The sequence below is a fragment of the Podarcis cretensis genome, assembly GCF_951804945.1.
Source record: "Podarcis cretensis genome assembly, chromosome: 11".
In the NCBI taxonomy this organism is placed as follows: domain Eukaryota; kingdom Metazoa; phylum Chordata; class Lepidosauria; order Squamata; family Lacertidae; genus Podarcis; species Podarcis cretensis.
Window position 1 is genome coordinate 2,491,977 of NC_137180.1, and position 19,275 is coordinate 2,511,251.

The following is a 19,275-nucleotide window of genomic DNA, read 5'->3' on the forward strand; positions in this document are numbered from 1 at the left end:
GAGCCATCAGCTGCCACACCCAGTAAAGGAAGCCCTCAGGGGAGGGAGATGATGTGGGACACCTGTTTCCAACAAAGGCGGCTGCTTGGAATTTCCAGAAGATTACCGTATTTTTCGCTCTATAGGACGCACTTTTTCCCCTTCAAAAATGAAGGGGAAATGTGTGTGCGTCCTATGGAGCGAAGACGCCATAGCCCCGCGACCCTCTCCCGGCTGGAGAGGTAACGCGCGGCTATGGAAGGAGCCTCTATAACTGTGCACCACCTCTCCAACCGGGAGAGCGTGCACGGGGCAAAAGAAGCCCCCCGCGACCCTCTCCCGGCTGGAGAGGTGGCGCGCGGCTATGGCAGCAGCCTCTCCGCTGCGCCTTTCCGCTGCTCCCTGACCTGCTCTTTGGGGCTGGTGGTGGGCTTCCCCTGCCAGCCCCAAAGAGCAGGTCGAAAGGAACCTGAAGCCTGGAGAGTGAGAGGGGTTGGTGCACACCGACCCCTTTCGCTCTCCAGGCTTCCAAGGTAGCCGCCTGAACGGCACCTTGTTTTAGAACGGGAAAACAAGAGGGGGGAAATTCTCCCCCTCTCTGCGCAGCGCCTCCTGCCGCTTCGCTGAAGGGGCGCTGGGCAGAGAGGGGGAGAATTTTTTTTTCTTGTTCTCCCCCCTCTTAAACAAGGTGCGTCCTATTGTCCGGTGCGTCCTGTGGTGCGAAAAATACGGTATATCATCAGAACAACAGGGGTTAGTATATCAATCAAATTAAAGTGCTAATTTCACTGTCAGTATTTTAATACAGAAATCAACGTTTCTACATGGCACCTAAAATCTCTGCTATACACAGTGCCCTTCTGAAGCAAATCATACCAGCTTTCAAGATACTTTTATTGGATTTTTGTCAAATGTAGTAAAAATGGACTTTGCACATTTTCCCACAGTAACAAACTCTGAAATTTCAATGAAATTTTGCAATACATGGTTTAACATTTATTCTCAGAAAATCTTGTATAACACTAGAACATCCGTAGGGAACACACTGTAGCTGACATTAAGCACTAAGCAGATGCTTACTTTCCCCCTTCAAACCAATACTTCAAAGTGATTAACTTGGGTTAAACAAACCAGATATTTATAATTTATGAAGATTTCATTAAAGGCCACCTCTTGGGATAAAATTTAATTTATGCCATCAACTGATAGAGAAAAAACAACAACCCTTAATGAGACTTTGGAATAATACATTTTGATCAATGTGAGCCAAGTGTTGATGCAGCTACTGGATAGCAATCCTACATTACAACGATTTTATGACATTACAGCATACTGCCACTCAATCACTTTTGTTATAGGTTTTGCAGAGGACAATAACCACACAATGAAATAAGGGCAAAAAAGTCCAAAATGAAGAGCCATGGAGTTCTATGCACTTCTGCAATTGCCATCCCTAACTGCCTGCTAATGTCCATAACGTGGGTGGCGCTGTGGGCCTAGGACTTGCCAATCAGAAGGACGGCGGTTCGAATCCCCGCGATGGGGTGAGCTCCCATTGCTCGGTCCCTGCTCCTGCCAACCTAGCAGTTCGAAAGCACCTCAAAGTGCAAGTAGATAAATAGGTACCGCTCCGGCGGGCAGGTAAACGGCGTTTCCGTGTGCTGCTCTGGTTCACCAGAAGTGGCTTAGTCATGCTGGCCACATGACCCGGAAGCTGTACGCCGGCTCCCTCGGCCAATAAAGTGAGATGAGCGCTGCAACCCGAGTCGGCCACGACTGGACCTAATGGTCAGGGGTCCCTTTACCTTTAATGTCCATGAACCTAAAACCTCTCCTAGTCTTCCACATTACACTGTTCCAACTGCCCAAGGTGTGTGGCCCAACTTCTATCACACAGCTAAGAGTGGAGTCAGATGTTTGGCAGAGAGCCAGGTGTGGAGTTTAAAGCAGGAGGAGGTGGTGGGATATGCTTAACCCCTTCTCCAGACCACTGTTCTTTCCTTCAATGGATATTTTAGCTAAGATTCCTGCATTGCAGGGGGCTGGACTAGATGACCCTCAGGGTCCCTTCCAACTCTACAGTTCTGTGATTCTACGAATACTCCCTCCATTCCAAAGCAGCACCTACTGGAGAGATTTTTGAAATATTCAAAGTGATATATGAACAACAAACTAACCGTCAGTAGAAAGGGACATCTTCTTGCCTCTCTTGAAAACAGCTTGTTTACAATCTCCTTTAGAGTCAAAGTTTTTCTCATGATATAAAAATGGTTTCAAATTTCATTAGTGTTACACCATTCCCTCTGGGAAGTAAGTGCTACAAACGTGCTCTTTGTTGTCAGAGTCTTTAACAATCAGCTGAAAGGAAAGAGTAGGGCTGCTGCCCTTTTCAAAGAAAGGCATTTTCATATTTATATTTTGCAGTTCAAGTTGGGACTTGGAAGGCTGCTCAGACACTGGAGAATTGACTGACTGGAATGAGCCAATTTCTACCACAGGCAAATAATAACAATAACAATAACAATAACAATAACAATAACAATAACAATAACAATAACAATAACAATATAAATAGCCAAATCTTCCACACATGAAAAATAAGTTGTCCAAATCAGTTGTTAGCAAGCAGGTCAGTTCAACTGAAATGTGCTTCAAGGTTGTGTGTATAATTTAGCTTTGCTCTGAGTAACAAGTACAAACTTAATTGTAACAAATTATAGAAAACAGGTGTATAGGGTGTTAGTGGAAGGGCCTTCTCAGTAGCGGTGCTCTTTCTGTGGAACGCCACCCAACTATCTGACTTTGAGAAGACATATGAAGGCAGGCCTGCATCAGGAGGTTTTTAATGTCTGATGTCCTATTGTGTTTTAATTTGTTGGAAGCTGCCCAAAGTGGTTGGGGAAACCCAGTCACATGGACAGCACATAACTAATAAATCTCTTTTTTTTAAAGAAATATTTATTAAGGTTTTTTCAAAACGAATCCAAATCAAAACAATACATCAAAATTAACAATCAAAAACAACAAAACAAAACAAAACAACAGAAACAAAAAATAAAAAATTATTGCTTACTTACTAATTTTTTAACCCTCTTTCCTGACTTCCTCGCATCTCCTTTTTCTGCGTTCCCCTTTACACAAATCAGTTTTAGCAATTTCCTACCCTCTTTCCAATCTTATTCAATATTGTACATTTCAACCTAAAGGTAAAGGTAAAGGTACCCCTGCCCGTACGGGCCAGTCTTGACAGACTCTGGGGTTGTGCGCCCATCTCACTTAAGAGGCCAGGGGCCAGCGCTGTCCGGAGACACTTCCGGGTCACGTGGCCAGCGTGACATCGCTGCTCTGGCGAGCCAGAGCCGCACACGGAAACGCCGTTTACCTTCCCGCTGGTAAGCGGTCCCTATTTATCTACTTGCACCCGGAGGTGCTTTCGAACTGCTAGGTTGGCAGGCGCTGGGACCGAGCAGCGGGAGCGCACCCCGCCGCAGGGATTCGAACCGCCGACCTTTCGATCGGCAAGCCCTAGGCGCTGAGGCTTTAACCCACAGCGCCACCTGCGTCCCACATTTCAACCTATTATGCCTTTATTTTCCTTCTTTTTTAAGAAAAAAAAAAAGAAATTTTTATCACATGTTCTTTGTAGTTTAACTTAGTCCTTTATATCATTTGTTTAAACACAACATAATAGTGCTCTGGTCTTACCCCTTCTTTTCCACATCATTTTTGCATATTTCTTTTTACCAAACCCCTAGTGCCCTATTATTTTTGTATCTCCCATCATTTTAACATTCAAACATTTTACAATGTTTTTGAAGATATTCTTTAAATTTCTTCCAGTCCTCTTCCACCAATTCTTATCCCTGGTCTCGGATTCTGCCAGTCATTTCTGCTAATTCCATGTAGTCGATCACTTGCATCTGCCATTCTTCCAAGGTGGGCAAATCTTGTGTCTTCCAGTACTTTGCGATGAGTATCCTTGCTGCGGTCGTTGCATACATAAAGAATGTTCTATCTTTCTTTAGCACCAATTGGCCGACCATGCCCAAGAGAAAGGCCTCTGGTTTCTTGAGGAAGGTATATTTAAATACCTTTTTCAGTTCATTATAGATCATTTCCCAGAAAGCCTTAATCTTTGGGCATGTCCACCAAAGGTGAAAGAATGTTCCCTCAGCTTCCTTGCATTTCCAACATTTATTGTCAGGCAGGTGATAAATTTTTGCAAGCTTGACTGGGGTCATGTACCACCTATAGATCATTTTCATAATATTTTCTCCTAAGGCATTACATGCCGTAAATTTCATATCAGTGGTCCACAACCTCTCCCAGTCAGCTAACATAATGTTATGACCAATGTCCTGTGCCCATTTAATCATGGCTGATTTAACTGTTTCATCCTGAGTATTCCATTTTAACAGCAAGTTATACATTCTCGAAAGTATCTTGGTTTTAGGTTCTAACAGTTCTGTTTCTAATTTTGATTTTTCCACCTGGAAGCCTATTTTTTTATCCAAATTGAAGGCTTCTCTTATTTGATAATAATGTAACCAGTCTCGCACTTAGTCTTTTAGTTTCTCAAAACTCTGCAATTTCAATGTGTCTCGGTCTTGTTCTAGTATCTCCCAATATTTTGGCCATTTGGCCTCCATATTGAGTTTTTTCAAAGCCTTGGCCTCCATGGGTGATAGCCACCTTGGAGTCTTGTTTTCCAATAGATCTTTATATCTTGTCCAGACATTAAACAAGGTTTTTCTGACAATATGGTTTTTAAATGCTCTGTTAACTTTTACCTTGTCGTACCACAAATATGCATGCCACCCAAAAGCATTATTGTACCCTTCCAAATCCAAAATGTCAGTGTTCTCAAGAAGTAGCCAATCTTTCAACCAGCAAAATGCTGCTGATTCATAATAAAGCTTCATGTCTGGCAGGGCAAACCCCCCTCTTTCTTTAACATCTGTCAATATTTTAAATTTTATTCTGGGCTTCTTGCCCTGCCAGACAAATTTAGAAATATCTCTTTGCCACCTCTTGAAACAATCCATCTTGTCCACAATCTGTAAAGTTTGAAACAAAAACAACATTTTTGGCAATACATTCATCTTTATAGCAGCAATCTGAGGAAAGTTTCAATTTTGACCAAATTACTAAATCTTTTTTAACTTCTGACCAACATTTCTCATAATTATCTTTAAATAAATTCAAATTTTTAGCCGTCATATTGATCCCTAGGTATTTCACTTTCTTTACCAAAGTCAAGTCTGTCTCCTTCTGAAACCTTTCTTTTTCCATTGTTGTCAAATTCTTCTCTAAAACCTTAGTTTTTTGTTTGTTCAATTTAAATCCTGCCACATGACCAAATTCTTGAATCAATTCTAACACCCTTTTCGTACTAGATTCTGGCTCCTGTAATGTGAGAACCAAGTCATCTGCAAAAGCCTTAAGTTTATATTGTTTAGCTCCGACCCTAATTCCCTGGATCAACCGGTCCCTTCTGACCATGTTCAAAAGTACCTCCAGGACCGATATAAATAACAATGGAGAGATAGGGCAGCCCTGTCGTGTTCCTTTTTCAATCCTAAACTCTTCTGACACCACATTATTAATTATCAATTTTGCCTTTTGTTCTGAATAGATTGCTTCTATCCCATTTTCAAACCCCCGTCCCACTCCCATTCCCTTAAGATTTTTCTTCATAAAGTTCCAAGAAATATTGTCAAAGGCCTTCTCCGCATCGATAAAAATTAAAACTGCTTTTGTATTAATTGTCAGGGAACTGACATCAGAGCGAAAAGCGGAGGCAGGGCTCGAGAGCGATGCCGGAGAGGGAACCAGTCGGGGGGAAGGAATTCAGTGTGACACCAATAGAGAGGAGATGGAGGAATCGGTGTCAGGGCTCCAAGACCCTTCAACTGAAACCAGCGGAGAGAGCGCTGGCACGCCCTTGCCATCCCCTTACTTGCGCAGACGCGTTCCGCGCAGGGAACATAGGCGGAGACTTGGGGTCAAGCAGCTTTTATGCTGGAAGAGATTCAAGAAACGCCCACTGGCAGATTCTGCAAGTGACTAACAGGTCACGGAGGGCGAGCTCTAACCCTGAACATGTTTGAGCAAACCACCTAATCGAAGTGGAGGCAGTTTACGCACGAGTAACCACACAATACCATTACATTAATATTCTCTTGTAATAGCTCCAAAATGTCAATGATATTCCTTGTATTATCAGACAAATGTCTGCCTGGGAGAAAGCCTGCCTGATCTTTGTGAATTACTTCATTTAAGACTCTTTTTAATCTATTAGCCAAAATATCTGCAAAAATTTTGTAATCCACATTTAGAAGGGATATGGGATGGTAGTTCTTAAGTTGTGTCTTTTCAGATTCAGATTTGGGTATAAGTGTGATGAAAGCTTCTTTCCACGACTCCGGCGCCTTCTTTCCCTCCAAAATCTCATTACATACCTCCTTTAATGGTTGAATTAAATAGTCTTTCAAAGTCTTGTAATACTTGGAGGTTAGTCCGTCAGGTCATGGAGACTTGCCTAGTTGCATGTTCTGAATGGCACCTTCAATCTCCTGTTCTGTTATTTTGTAATTCAACATTGTCTTGTTTTCTTGAGATATCTTTTGTAATCCATTTGTTCTTAAAAATTCGTCTATCTCAGTCTCATTCTGTGGCCCCTGGGTGTAAAGTTGTTTAAAGTATCTCTGGAAGCACTTTCTAATCTCCACAGGGTTCTGAATGTTTTTTCCTTCAACCTCAAGATTTGTAACCGTATTCAACTTCTGTCTTTTTTTCAACTGCCACGCTAGCAGTTTCCCACATTTATTTGCCGATTCAAAAGTCTTTTGTCTCATTTGTTTAATTTTCCACTCAACTTCCTGATTTATCAGTTTCAAATATTGTACTTGGTATAATTTAATTTCTCTCAGAATCTCCTGTGACTTTGGTTTCGATCTTAGTTTTTTCTCTCCTTCTTTTATTTTCTCCAAAATCTTTTCCTTTTTCTCATTTTGGGTTCTCTTTTTTATAGCATTCTGTTGTATCAGAAACCCCCTCACGACCGCTTTACTTGCGCCCCAGATTACTCTTTTTTCAACTGTAGTTTTCAGATTTACTTCAAAATAGTCTCTCAAAATCTTTTGGGCCTTCTTAACAATCTCTTAATCTCTTAATAAGGTGTCATTCATCTTCCATCTGAAGGAACCAGTTAATGTTAGTCTCATTTCCATCTTCAAGGCGTTATGGTCGGAGCAGGTTTTGGGGCAGATTTCCACCTTTCTAGTCTTTGGTGCCAATCCTCTAGTTATCCATATTTGGTCAATTCTAGTCCAGGTCTGTCAGGGAACTGCCATCGGAAGAACAGGTGGTGGAAAGGCTCCAGGAGAATTCCAGAGACACTACAGCAGAAGAGGGAACCAGTAGGGGGGGTGCAGGAGCTCCAAGGGAAAGAGAATCGGAGGGGAGGCTCTGGGATACTTCCAGTGAGAACAGTGAGAAGATATCAGGACCCCCTTTAGGGACCCCCATCCCTCGCCGGAAACTGTCACGCAGAGAATCCAGGAGACGGGTTTCCGTTAAACAGCTTTTATGTTGGAAACGTTTCCGCAGACGCCCACTGTCAGATTCTACCAGCGACTGACGGAGCCATGCCAAAGGGCTCCGCTCAAGGCAGAGCTTTACTACACTGAGTAATCTCTGAGGGGGATCAAGCTTTTACGCACAAGCAGCTCATTATCCCATCACAGCAATCTGACAGTCACTGAAAGCAGCTTGTGCAAGGAGAGGCATCATGAGCAACCCAGCCGGAGCCGGAGATGGGGGAGCAGCTGCAGCCGGTCCAGGCCTGGAAGAAAGGTACAGGATGTTGGAGGTTCAGTTAGCTCTGCAAACGGCTAGGCTTGAGGAGAGGAGGGCTCAGGATGCAGAAAAGGGAAAAGCCACCCAACTCTCGAGGAAGGTGCCAGGACTGGTGCAGAAGTTTGGGGGTGATCCCAGGAACTATCAAGCCTTTAGGACAGAGATGCAATATGCCCTCAATCTGCAGTTTGATGATTTTCCTGATGAGGAATCGAGGGTAGCGTTTGTGATTGGCCATCTCGAAGGGGGGGCAAAACACTGGGTGGGACTCCTATTAGCAGCCAATAATGAGGTCCTAAAGGACACAAGGAAGTTTTTTCGCGCCATGGATCTGATGTTCTCCAGCGAGATTGAGCAGGGAGTGGCGCGCAGACAGTTAATGGCGTGTAAACAAGGGAACCGATCTGTCCGTGAGTACTGGACTGAGTTCACCATGTTGATCCATAAATTAGGTTGGGATTTGTCAGCGGAACCGATACAAATGCTGTTCGAAGAAGGACTATCTTCGGCAGTGAAAGACAAACTTTCCCGGGCGCCCAGGGCGGAGTCTATAGACCATCTGACTAAATCCGCGCTGGCCATAGGAGCACGCCAGGAGGCCAGAGCCCTGGAGAAGCGGGAAGGGAAAGGGGAGCGTTGGAGGGATTTCCGCATTCCAGAGATTCCAGAGCAGCCTTCCCTGCCAGCAGAGCCGATGGAAATTGGAACAGCGCGTGCGCGCGCGCAGTTTCAAACCCCAGTGAAGGGCGGAGGAAGGAGGGAAAAGGCACCAAGAAATGTTTTCTCTGCCAACAGCCAGGTCACTTTGCCAGAGTTTGTCCGCAAAGAAAGGAATGGCAAGGAATGGCGGGAGCTGTTGGGGAGGAGGCAGAGGGGGCTAAGGAGCAAGTAAAAGCCAATGCCTGGCTGCCACCATCGGGGCACAGCAGCCAGGCCAAGGAACAGTGAATGTGCCCACGCCAGAACCCCCAAGACCAGCTCTTGTAATAGAGGTGTTGCTAGAGCTGGCAAACGGACACCCACTAAAGGTGAAGGCGCTATTGGACTCAGGCAGCTCCTGCAACTTTATGAGTAAGGAGTTTGCAGCCGAACACCAGATACAGATTATCCCCTTAAATAACCCTCTGCAGGTGACCATGATTGATGGGAGGGAGTTGTTGGGAGGAGCTGTTAACCAGCAGACGGTCCCCATGATAATGAGGGTGGCAAGGCACACAGAATGGATAGCGTTTAACATAGCCACCTTGGGAGGAGCACCCATTATTTTGGGAATGAGCTGGCTAGCGCTGCATGATCCGCTAGTGGGATGGCACCAGAGGGTGGTTTCCTTTGGGTCAGCGCATTGCCTGGCATATTGCACGGAGAGGGAGAGCCAAGTAGGCACCCAAGCCACGCTAGCAAGGATGGAAGTAATAGACCCAGGGAGGGTACCACGACAATACGCCGATTTAGCTAACGTCTTCAGCGAAAGAGAAGCAGATAAACTACCCCCGCACAGACCCTTTGACTGTCAAATCAACTTACTCCCAGGAGCACAGTTGCCAGTGGGCAAGCTGTATGCAATGTCAGACAGGGAGATGCAGGAGTTAAGGGAGTTTATAGACAAGAACCTCAAGCGAGGGTTCATCAGAGAGTCACGAGCGGTGGGGGGTAGCCCAGTGTTTTTTGTGGACAAAAAAAATACAGATAAACCGAGATTGGTCGTAGACTTCCGGGCCCTAAATGCTGTGTCCGAACCAGTGGCTTTCCCCATGCCCAGGATCGATGAAATTCTGACCAGGGTGAGGAAGGGGAAGATTTTTACCAAGCTGGACCTAAGGGGGGCGTACAACCTGATACGTATGAGAAAGGGAGACGAGTGGAAAACCACTATGTTCACCCCTTTGGGGGCCTTTGAATACCTCATTATGCCCTTCGGCCTCCAGGGGGGGTCGGCCGTTTTTCAATCATTCATGAATCACGTCCTAGGACCATTGCTTTACAAGAACTGCGCAGCGTTCTTAGATGACGTACTAGTGTACTCAGAGAATGAGGAGCAGCATGTGCGAGATGTACGAGAGGTACTGAGCAAACTGCAAGAAAACCAGCTATGGGTGAAACTGGAGAAGTGTCAGTTTCACGCCAGAGAGGTGGAATTCCTGGGGTACCGGTTGTCAGACAAGGGGCTGGCCATGGATCCTAGCAAGGTTCAAGTGGTACTGGAATGGAAACCACCGAAAACTAAGAAAGACGTGCAAAGGTTCTTGGGTTTCGGAAACTTCTATCGGAAGTTCATCAAGAACTTTGCCCACTTAACGACGCCCATCACGGATTGTCTCAGCAGTAAGAAGAAATTTGTCTGGACGGAAGAAGCGCAGCAAGCATTTGAAAGGTTAAAGAGGGCGTTCGCTTCGGAAGAACAACTCTTACACGTGGATCTGCAGCAGCCAATAAGAGTGGAGACCGACGCGTCAGACAGAGCGGTGGGCGCCGTGCTCCTACAGCCGGGAAAAGATACGTCAGAATGGAGACCGTGTGCCTTCTTCTCGCGGAAGTTGAACAAATCCGAGAGGAACTATACAGTGTACGACAGAGAATTACTCGCCATCCATGAAGCGTTTCGGAAATGGCGACACCTGTTGATTGGGGCGCAGCACAAGGTTCAAGTGCGGACAGACCACAAAAATCTAGAATACTGGAGAACGGCCCGAGTACTGAACCAGAGACAAGTAAGATGGGCGCAAGAGTTCTCCAAGTTCAATTTTGAAATTCGCTACGTGCCAGGGCCAGAGAACGTCAGGGCGGACGCTCTCTCCAGAAAACCTGAATACTTGGAGGGGGAGGGAGCGGCGGAGGAAAGACATATCATCCCCGAGGACCACTGGGTTTGTGGGGCGGCATTGGTGGGGCAAAGAGAACTGGTGGAGGGTACCGAGAACGATGAATACACCCAAGAAAAGCTCAGGGAACTCAGGGGAACAGGGGAGAACACAGGGGGTTTTGAGGAAAAGAACGGAAAATTGTATTACAAAGGGGCACTCTACATACCAGATGGGGAATTAAGAGGCCGAGTGCTCAGACAGTTACACGACAACCCCACGGCAGGGCACTTCGGGCAGCACAAAACCATGTGGTTGGTTACCAGGGAGTTTTGGTGGCCCAAGGTGAGGGAAGACGTACGGGAGTATGTCCGGGGATGCGACAGGTGCCAAAGAGCAAAAGGAGAGAGGCTGGCACCAGCGGGGCTATTAGAACCCTTACCCACACCAGAAAGACCATGGGAGATGGTATCCATAGATTTTATGACAGATCTGCCAAAATCCAGAGGAAAAACAGCTGTCATGGTGGTGGTGGATCTATTAACTAAGATGTGCCATTTTATAGCCTGTTCACATGCAGTCACAGCGGAAGAAACCGCAAAGTTGTTTGTAAAGCATATTTTCAGGTTGCATGGCGCCCCCTTGAGGGTGGTCAGCGACAGAGGGAAACAATTTACTTCCAGGTTCTGGAGGAAGCTAATGAGCTTGCTGCACGTGGAGGTAAGGTTTTCCACCGCCAGACACCCAGAAACAAATGGGCAGGCAGAAAGGGCAAACAGGGTTTTGCAACAATACCTGAGGTGTTATGTAAAGGACAGAGAAAATGATTGGGTAGACAAGTTACCTCTGGCAGAATTTGCCTACAACAACGCGGAGAACGTGTCCACAGGGATGAGTCCCTTTCTGGCAAATTATGGGTGTCATCCTCGGGCATTTCCAGGAGAAGGAGGGGAGAGGTGGAGTGTACCGGCGGCGGAACATTTTGTTGAAGAGATGGAAGCGATCCACCGTCAGCTCCAACTCAACTTAGAGAAAGCCAAAGAAGAATATAAGAAGCAAGCAGACAGAAATAGGAGGGAAGGTGAAACCATAAGGGTGGGTAACCGGGTGTGGCTATCCACCCAAGGACTGCCGTTCAAGGGAGGGTGTAAGAAATTGAGACCCAAACGGTGGGGACCCTTTGAGGTCATACAACAGGTCAACCCAGTAGCATTCAAACTCCGATTGCCCAGTCACATGAAATTGCACCCAGTATTTCACAGGTCATTACTGTCGCCGTACAGAGAGGGACGTGAGTGGAGGGAACATGAGAGGGAGGTCACCCAGACACCCGTCATAGAAGAGAGAGAACGCAACATGGATGTGGCAGGAATCATTGATTCCAGGTGGAAGGGAAATCAGGTGGAATACTTGGTAGAATGGGAGGGGGAAGAAGAGTCAGAAAACACATGGGTACCAGCAGAGGAAGTCAATGACGAGATTTTAATAGAAACGTTTCATCGGCGTTTCCCAAGAAAAACACAACCCATGGCACAATTTAGGAGGGAACACTTCAGGACCACAGATGAGGAAGGGGAGTTTGAAGGGTTCCCAGAGTCAGGGGTGGAGGAGGAAACAGATTCCGACGAAGGAGAGGAAGACGGGGAAAGAGACGGAAAGCCGTGGCTAGAAGTGTTTGAATCCTCTGAGGATGAGGAGAGTTCCTTCCGGGGCTTTCCATCCTCACCGCCAGTAGGAGAAGAGGCAGGAGGGGGTGAAGGGGGCCCTGGGGGGGAGGTGGATGTCAGGGAACTGCCATCGGAAGAACAGGTGGTGGAAAGGCTCCAGGAGAATTCCAGAGACACTACAGCAGAAGAGGGAACCAGTAGGGGGGTGCAGGAGCTCCAAGGGAAAGGGAATCGGAGGGGAGGCTCTGGGATACTTCCAGTGAGAACAGTGAGGAGATATCAGGACCCCCTTTAGGGACCCCCATCCCTCGCCGGAAACTGTCACGCAGAGAATCCAGGAGACGGGTTTCCGTTAAACAGCTTTTATGTTGGAAATGTTTCCGCAGATGCCCACTGTCAGATTCTACCAGCGACTGACGGAGCCATGCCAAAGGGCTCTGCTCAAGGCAGAGCTTTACTACACTGAGTAATCTCTGAGGGATCAAGCTTTTACGCACAAGCAGCTCATTATCCCATCACAAGGTCATTTGAGCACATAACTAATAAATCATCATCGTCATCATCATAGAACACAGAGTTGCGCCAGAGAGACAAATATTCTGACCTAGGATCAATTGATTCCCCCGTTTCTGGCTGGTGGAATGGATGCCTTGCTAATCCCCAATAGGCACAGGGTCAGCCACTTGGGATGTGTTCGTTTCTTTTTAATATTTTGAGATTGTCTTGACTACTCTTGATGTTTTGTCCATTGCCCAAAATTTATCTCTTCTTCTTTCTTCTTCTTCGGCGATCCCTCGTAGCTGAGTAAGATTGTCTTCCATAAACACGGTTTTAACAATGAGTCCGTAAGTGACTGTGGAGGCCGGTTCTGTATCCACATGTCCTTCCAGAGTGGGGACCTTTGTTTCCGGGGGGGAGTTGATCACAGTGTGGATATGCCAAGCGTGCCTTCCTCTTAGCGTGTTTCTCCCTTTTGACCTGAGTTCAAGCGTCTTCAAAGTCCCTGACACCTTTGGTAAAGGCTGTTCTCCAATTGGAGCGCTCGCAGGCCAGTGTTTCCCAGTTGTCAAACACTCTGCACTTCAATCGGCCTTGCTAATCTCCAATAGGCACAGGATCAGCTATTTGGGATGTGTTCATTTGTTTTTAATATTTTGAGATTGTCTTGACTACTCTTGCTGTTTTGTCCATTGCCCAAAATTTATGTATTACATCCAGGAACCTACAACTCTCCAAATTGCAGTGTGTCTGTGTTATTTAGTTCCTGCTTTGTTAATAGTGTTTTATAGATCATAATTGTTTTAATTATGATTGATTTGTTAATTAGTTTAGATGATTTGTGATGCTCTATTATGTTCTATAGAGCCAGTGTGGTGTAGTGGTTAAGAGCGGTAGACTCGTAATCTGATGAACTGGGTTCGCGTCTCCGCTCCTCCACATGCAGCTGCTGGGTGACCGTGGGCTACTCACACTTCTCTGAAGTCTCTCAGCCCCACTCACCTCACAGAGTGTTTGTTGTGGGGGAGGAAGGGAAAGGAGAATGTTAGCCGCTTTGAGACTCCTTCGGGTAGTGATAAAGCGGGATATCAAATCCAAACTCCTCCTCCTCCTCTTCTTCTTCTTTGTCTTCTTCTTCCCGACATGGGCATCACAAAAACACTTTACACCGTCTCGCTGATCATCCCCTATCACAAACGACAGGGGGGATGGCCTGTCCCTGAACATGGCCCTCCACACCAGCTGAGACCTAGGACCAATCGGCTAAATGCCAGATGGCCCAAAATACCCCAAATAAACATCTATATGACTACATATAGGAAATTATTTACAACCTACCCCCTACTCTTTAACCCAAATCTTACTCTAATCCCACTAGTCCCCCACCCACCACACTCTAGATCAGCGCAACCCCATTGGTTTGTTAAACAACAAAGAGAGAGACACAGGACAACCCGGACAGGTTGGCAGGGAATCGCCCTACATAATAGATAAGCAAAATGGCTAACTTAAAAGCATTTACATTAAATGTGAGAGGGTTGCGAAACCCCATCAAAAGAAAATGCATCACCTCATACATAAATACCATGAAACCACACATCACCTTCCTACAAGAAATATACAACCCACCCAAAAGAAGCAAACCCCTGAACGAGCCCCGCTTCAGTCAACAATGGGTTGCACCTGGCTCAGGGAAGGCCCACGGAGTAGCTATAATACTCAGTAGAGACCTGAACTTCAACGCCACAACAGTCCTAAAGGACAAAAGAGGCAGATTCATTTTTGCTAAAGGGACACTAGATGGCAAAATTAAACTGACAATCAGCTCCATATATGCCCCAAACTCAAAACAACTAGAATTCTTCCAGAAGACACTAAATAAGTTCCTCTCCTTCTCTGAAGGGGAAGCAATCCTAGGAGGGGACCTCAACCTAATTATGAAAGGCATATCCTTGAAAAACATTCACCTTACAACCCCATGGGAAACCTTCCTCCGAACGAAACCCCCAACAACTAGGGACTCTTACAAGTTACTAAAAATGTTAAAAAACGGGGGTCTCTATGACATCTGGGGGTGAGCAAAACCTGGGAGACACCAGCCATACATTCCAATCCGGACGCCATGGTACAGTGTCCAGACTGGACAGCATTCTGCTCACAGAGAGTCTGATCCCCTCAGTGGAATCAACAAACATAGGTAACATTAAAATCACAGATCACGCCCCAGTAGAAGTCATCGTTAAAATAGGAGAAAGAACACAAACCACCCCATCATGGTCCTTCAGTCCCATCCTAACTACAAACAAACAAATTAGTCTCACAAAAACTCTCCAAAACTACTTCAAGGAAAATGATGTACACAATATAACAACCCCCCTCTTATGGGATGCAATGAAAGCGGCCTTACTAAACATCTTCTAGGACAATAATGCCCACTTACACCGCAAAGAAGTCATAAAACCTACTTTCAGCAGCCAGAAACATCATTTTTTTTTATAATAATTTTTATTCGTTTTTCAAACACATAATAAAAACAAAACAAGACAAACAGAAGAAAACAAGAAAATCAAAACACACAAAGCAATTAAACCAATATAACTTCAAAATCATCATTTCATACCCTTCTTTCTTTTGACTTCCCCATACCTCCCCATCTCTGCATCCTTGTTTAGTGATTCTTTAGCAACTCTTTAGTCAATTGTCTTAATTCCCTTTCATAAAATTTCCTTTAGTTTTTTAGTTACTGCTGCAATTCTCTACCTCTTAGCCCCTGACATCTTAACATTCCTCAATTTTGCAATAGTTTTTAAGATATATTTTAAATTTCTTCCAGTCCTCTTCCACTGTCTCCTTCCCCTGGTCGCGGATTCTGCCCGTCATCTCAGCCAGTCCCATAAAGTCCATCACCTTTGTTTGCCATTCTTCCAGAGTAGGTAGTTCTTGCATCTTCCAATACTTTGCCAGTAGAATTCTTGCTGCTGTAGTGGCATACATAAAGAAAATCCTATCCTTCTTTAACACCAATTGGCCAACCATGCCCAAGAGAAAAGCCTCTGGTTTCTTAGGAAAAGTCCACCTAAGGACCTTCTTAATTTCATTATAGATCATTTCCCAGAAAGCTTTAACCTTTGGGCAGGTCCACCAAAGGTGGTAAAAAGTGCCTTCAGTCTCATTACATTTCCAACACTTATTGTTAGGCAGGTGATAAATTTTTGCAAGCTTGACTGGGGTCATGTACCACCGATAGATCATTTTCATAATATTTTCTTTTAAAGCATTACATGCAGTAAATTTAATACCGGTGGTCCATAACTGTTCCCAGTCAGCAAACATAATATCATGACCAATATCTTGTGCCCATTTAATCATAGCTGATTTCACCGTTTCATCCTGTGTATTCCATTTCAACAGCAAGTTATACATTTTTGATAAATTCTTAGTATTGGGTTCCAACAATTCTGTTTCTAGTTTTGACCTCTCTTTCTGGAATCCTATTTTCCTGTCCTGTTTGAATGTCTCATTTATCTGATGATAGTGCAACCAATCTCGAACCTTGGGCTTTAGTTTCTCATAACTCTGAAGTTTAACCCTTTCACCATCATATTCTAGAATTTCATAATATTTTGGCCATTTAGAGTCCATATTAAGCTTTTTTACTTCCCTAGCTTCCATTGGTGACACCCACCTGGGGGTTTTACTTTCCAACAAATCTTTGTATCTAATCCAAACATTATACAATGCTTTCCTTACAATATGGTTTTTAAAGCCTTTATACACCTTTGCCTTGTCGTACCATAAATATGCATGCCAACCAAAGCTATTGTCATACCCTTCCAAATCCAAAATGTCTGTGTTCTCAAGGAGTAGCCAGTGTTTCAACCAGCAAAAAGCTGCCGATTCATAATAGAGTCTTAAGTCCGGCAGGGCAAACCCCCCTCTATCCTTTGCATCAGTTAAAATCTTAAATTTGATTCTGGGCTTTTTGCCCTGCCAGACAAATTTTGATATGTCTTTCTGCCACTTCTTGAAACAGTCCATCTTGCCCAAAATCTGCAACGTCTGAAATAAAAATAGCATTCTAGGCAGTACATTCATCTTAATAGTAGCAATGCGGCCTAACAAGGAAAGTTTCAACCTTGACCATATTTCCAGATCCTTCTTTACTTCTAACCAACCTTTTTCATAATTATCCTTAAATAAGTTCACATTCTTGGACGTTAAGTTTACCCCCAGGTATTTTACCCTTTTTGTTATTTCCAAGCCTGTTTCATTCTGAAATCTCTCTCTTTCTTCCATTGTTAAATTTTTCTCCAACACTTTCGTTTTTTGTTTGTTCAGTTTAAAACCTGCTACTCGACCAAATATTTCAATTAGTTCTAATACTCTTTTAGTGCTAGTGTCTGGCTGTTGCAGGGTCAATACTAGGTCATCTGCAAATGCTCTTAGTTTGTAGTGTCTAACTCCGACCTGAACTCCTTTAACCAACTGGTCCTTTCTAATCATATTTAGCAAAACCTCCAGGACTGATATAAAAAGCAGAGGGGATATTGGGCATCCCTGCCGTGTACCTTTTTCTATGGATATTTCTTCTGTTACCACATTATTTACAATTAACTTAGCTTTTTGTTTAGAATATATTGCACCTATACCGTTTTCAAAACCTTGGCCTACCCCCATCCCTTGGAGATTCTTTTTCATAAAAGTCCAACAGATGTTGTCAAAGGCTTTCTCCGCATCCACAAAAATCAGAACTGCCTTCCTGTTAATATCAACGTCTAACAACTCCAAAATGTCTATAATGTTCCTCACATTGTCTGACATATGTCTCCCTGGGAGAAAGCCTGTTTGGTCCTTATGAATCTCCTCTATCAACACTCTTTTCAATCTTTTTGCCAAAATGTCTGCAAAAATTTTATAATCCACGTTAAGTAAAGATATAGGGCGGTAGTTTCTAACCTGGTTCTTCTCAGTCTCCGTTTTCGGTTTAAGTGAGATGAAAGCCTCTTTCCACGATTCAGGTGCCTTTTTCCCCTCCAAGATTTCATTACAAACTTCCTTCAGTGGTTGTATTAACCATTCTTTCAGCATTTTGTAGTATTTAGCCGTCAAGCCATCTGGTCCTGGTGATTTTCCCAATTTCATATTTTGAATGGCACCCTCTATTTCTTGTTCTGTTATTTTCTCATTTAAGATCCTTTTGCTTTGTTCTGAAATTTTTGGTAAACCGTATTTTCTGATGAATTCTTCTATTTCTTGTTCATTAACTGGCCCTTGTGCATACAGTTTCTTAAAAAAACTTTGAAAGCAATTATTTATCTCATTAGGTTTGTGGATAATTTTTCCGTCCATTTCTAGACTTGTCACAGTGTTCAATTTCTGCCTTTTTTTCAATTGCCATGACAGAAGTTTCCCACATTTATCCGCTGATTCAAAAGTCTTTTGTCTCATTTGTTTTATCTTCCATTCTATCTGTTGGTTCATGAGCTCCATGTATTGCATCTGATAAAACTTTATTTCTCTCAAGATCTCATGGGACTTTGGTTTGGACCTCAATTTCTTCTCTCCTTTTATTTTTTCTAAGATTTTTTCTTTCCTCTCATTTTGTTTCTTCCTCTTTATAGAATTCTGTTGAATTAGGAAACCTCGCATCACGGCTTTACTTGCGTCCCAAATTGTTCTTTTCTCCACTTCTGTTCTCAAATTTATCTCAAAATAATCTTTTAATGTTTTAAGGGCCTTCTTATAAATCTCTTCATCTCTAAATAGGGTGTCATTCATTCTCCATCTAAAGGATCCAGTTGTTGTTAGTTTCATCTCCATCTTCACGGCGTTATGGTCGGAGCAAGTTTTTGGGCAGATTTCTACTTTTTTTGTTCTTGACACCAGACTGCTAGAAATCCAAATTTGGTCTATTCTTGTCCATGTCATTTTTGCCTCAGAGAAGAAAGTTCCCTCTCTCTCTAGAGGATTCCTTGTTCTCCAAATATCAATCAAGTCCATAGTTTCGGTCATTTCAAAAAAAGTCTTTGGTAGTCTCCCTTCTTTTGAAATCACTTGTCTCTGTGCTTTATCCATGTTTGTTGAGACAACTCCATTCATATCTCCCATCATTACGATTTTATAGTCTATAAAGTCGACTAGTGTCTCATGCAGCTTCTTAAAGAATTCGGCCTTCCCCTCATTTGGGGCGTATACTCCGACCATCAAAATCTTTTCTCCTTGAGTTTGTATTTCAATTGCCAGGTATCTTCCTTGTTCATCTTTAAATATCAATTTTGGAGCCAATTTTTCCTTTGCATAGATCACCACACCTCTTTTCTTCACTTTGTCTGATGAGATGAATTTTTGACCAAGCCTCTTATTTATCAATAATTTCCTGTGTATCGTGGCAATATGAGTTTCCTGCAGACATATTAAATCCAATTGTTCTCTCTTCAAAATGTGAAAAACTTGTCGTCTTTTCCGAGGAAGGT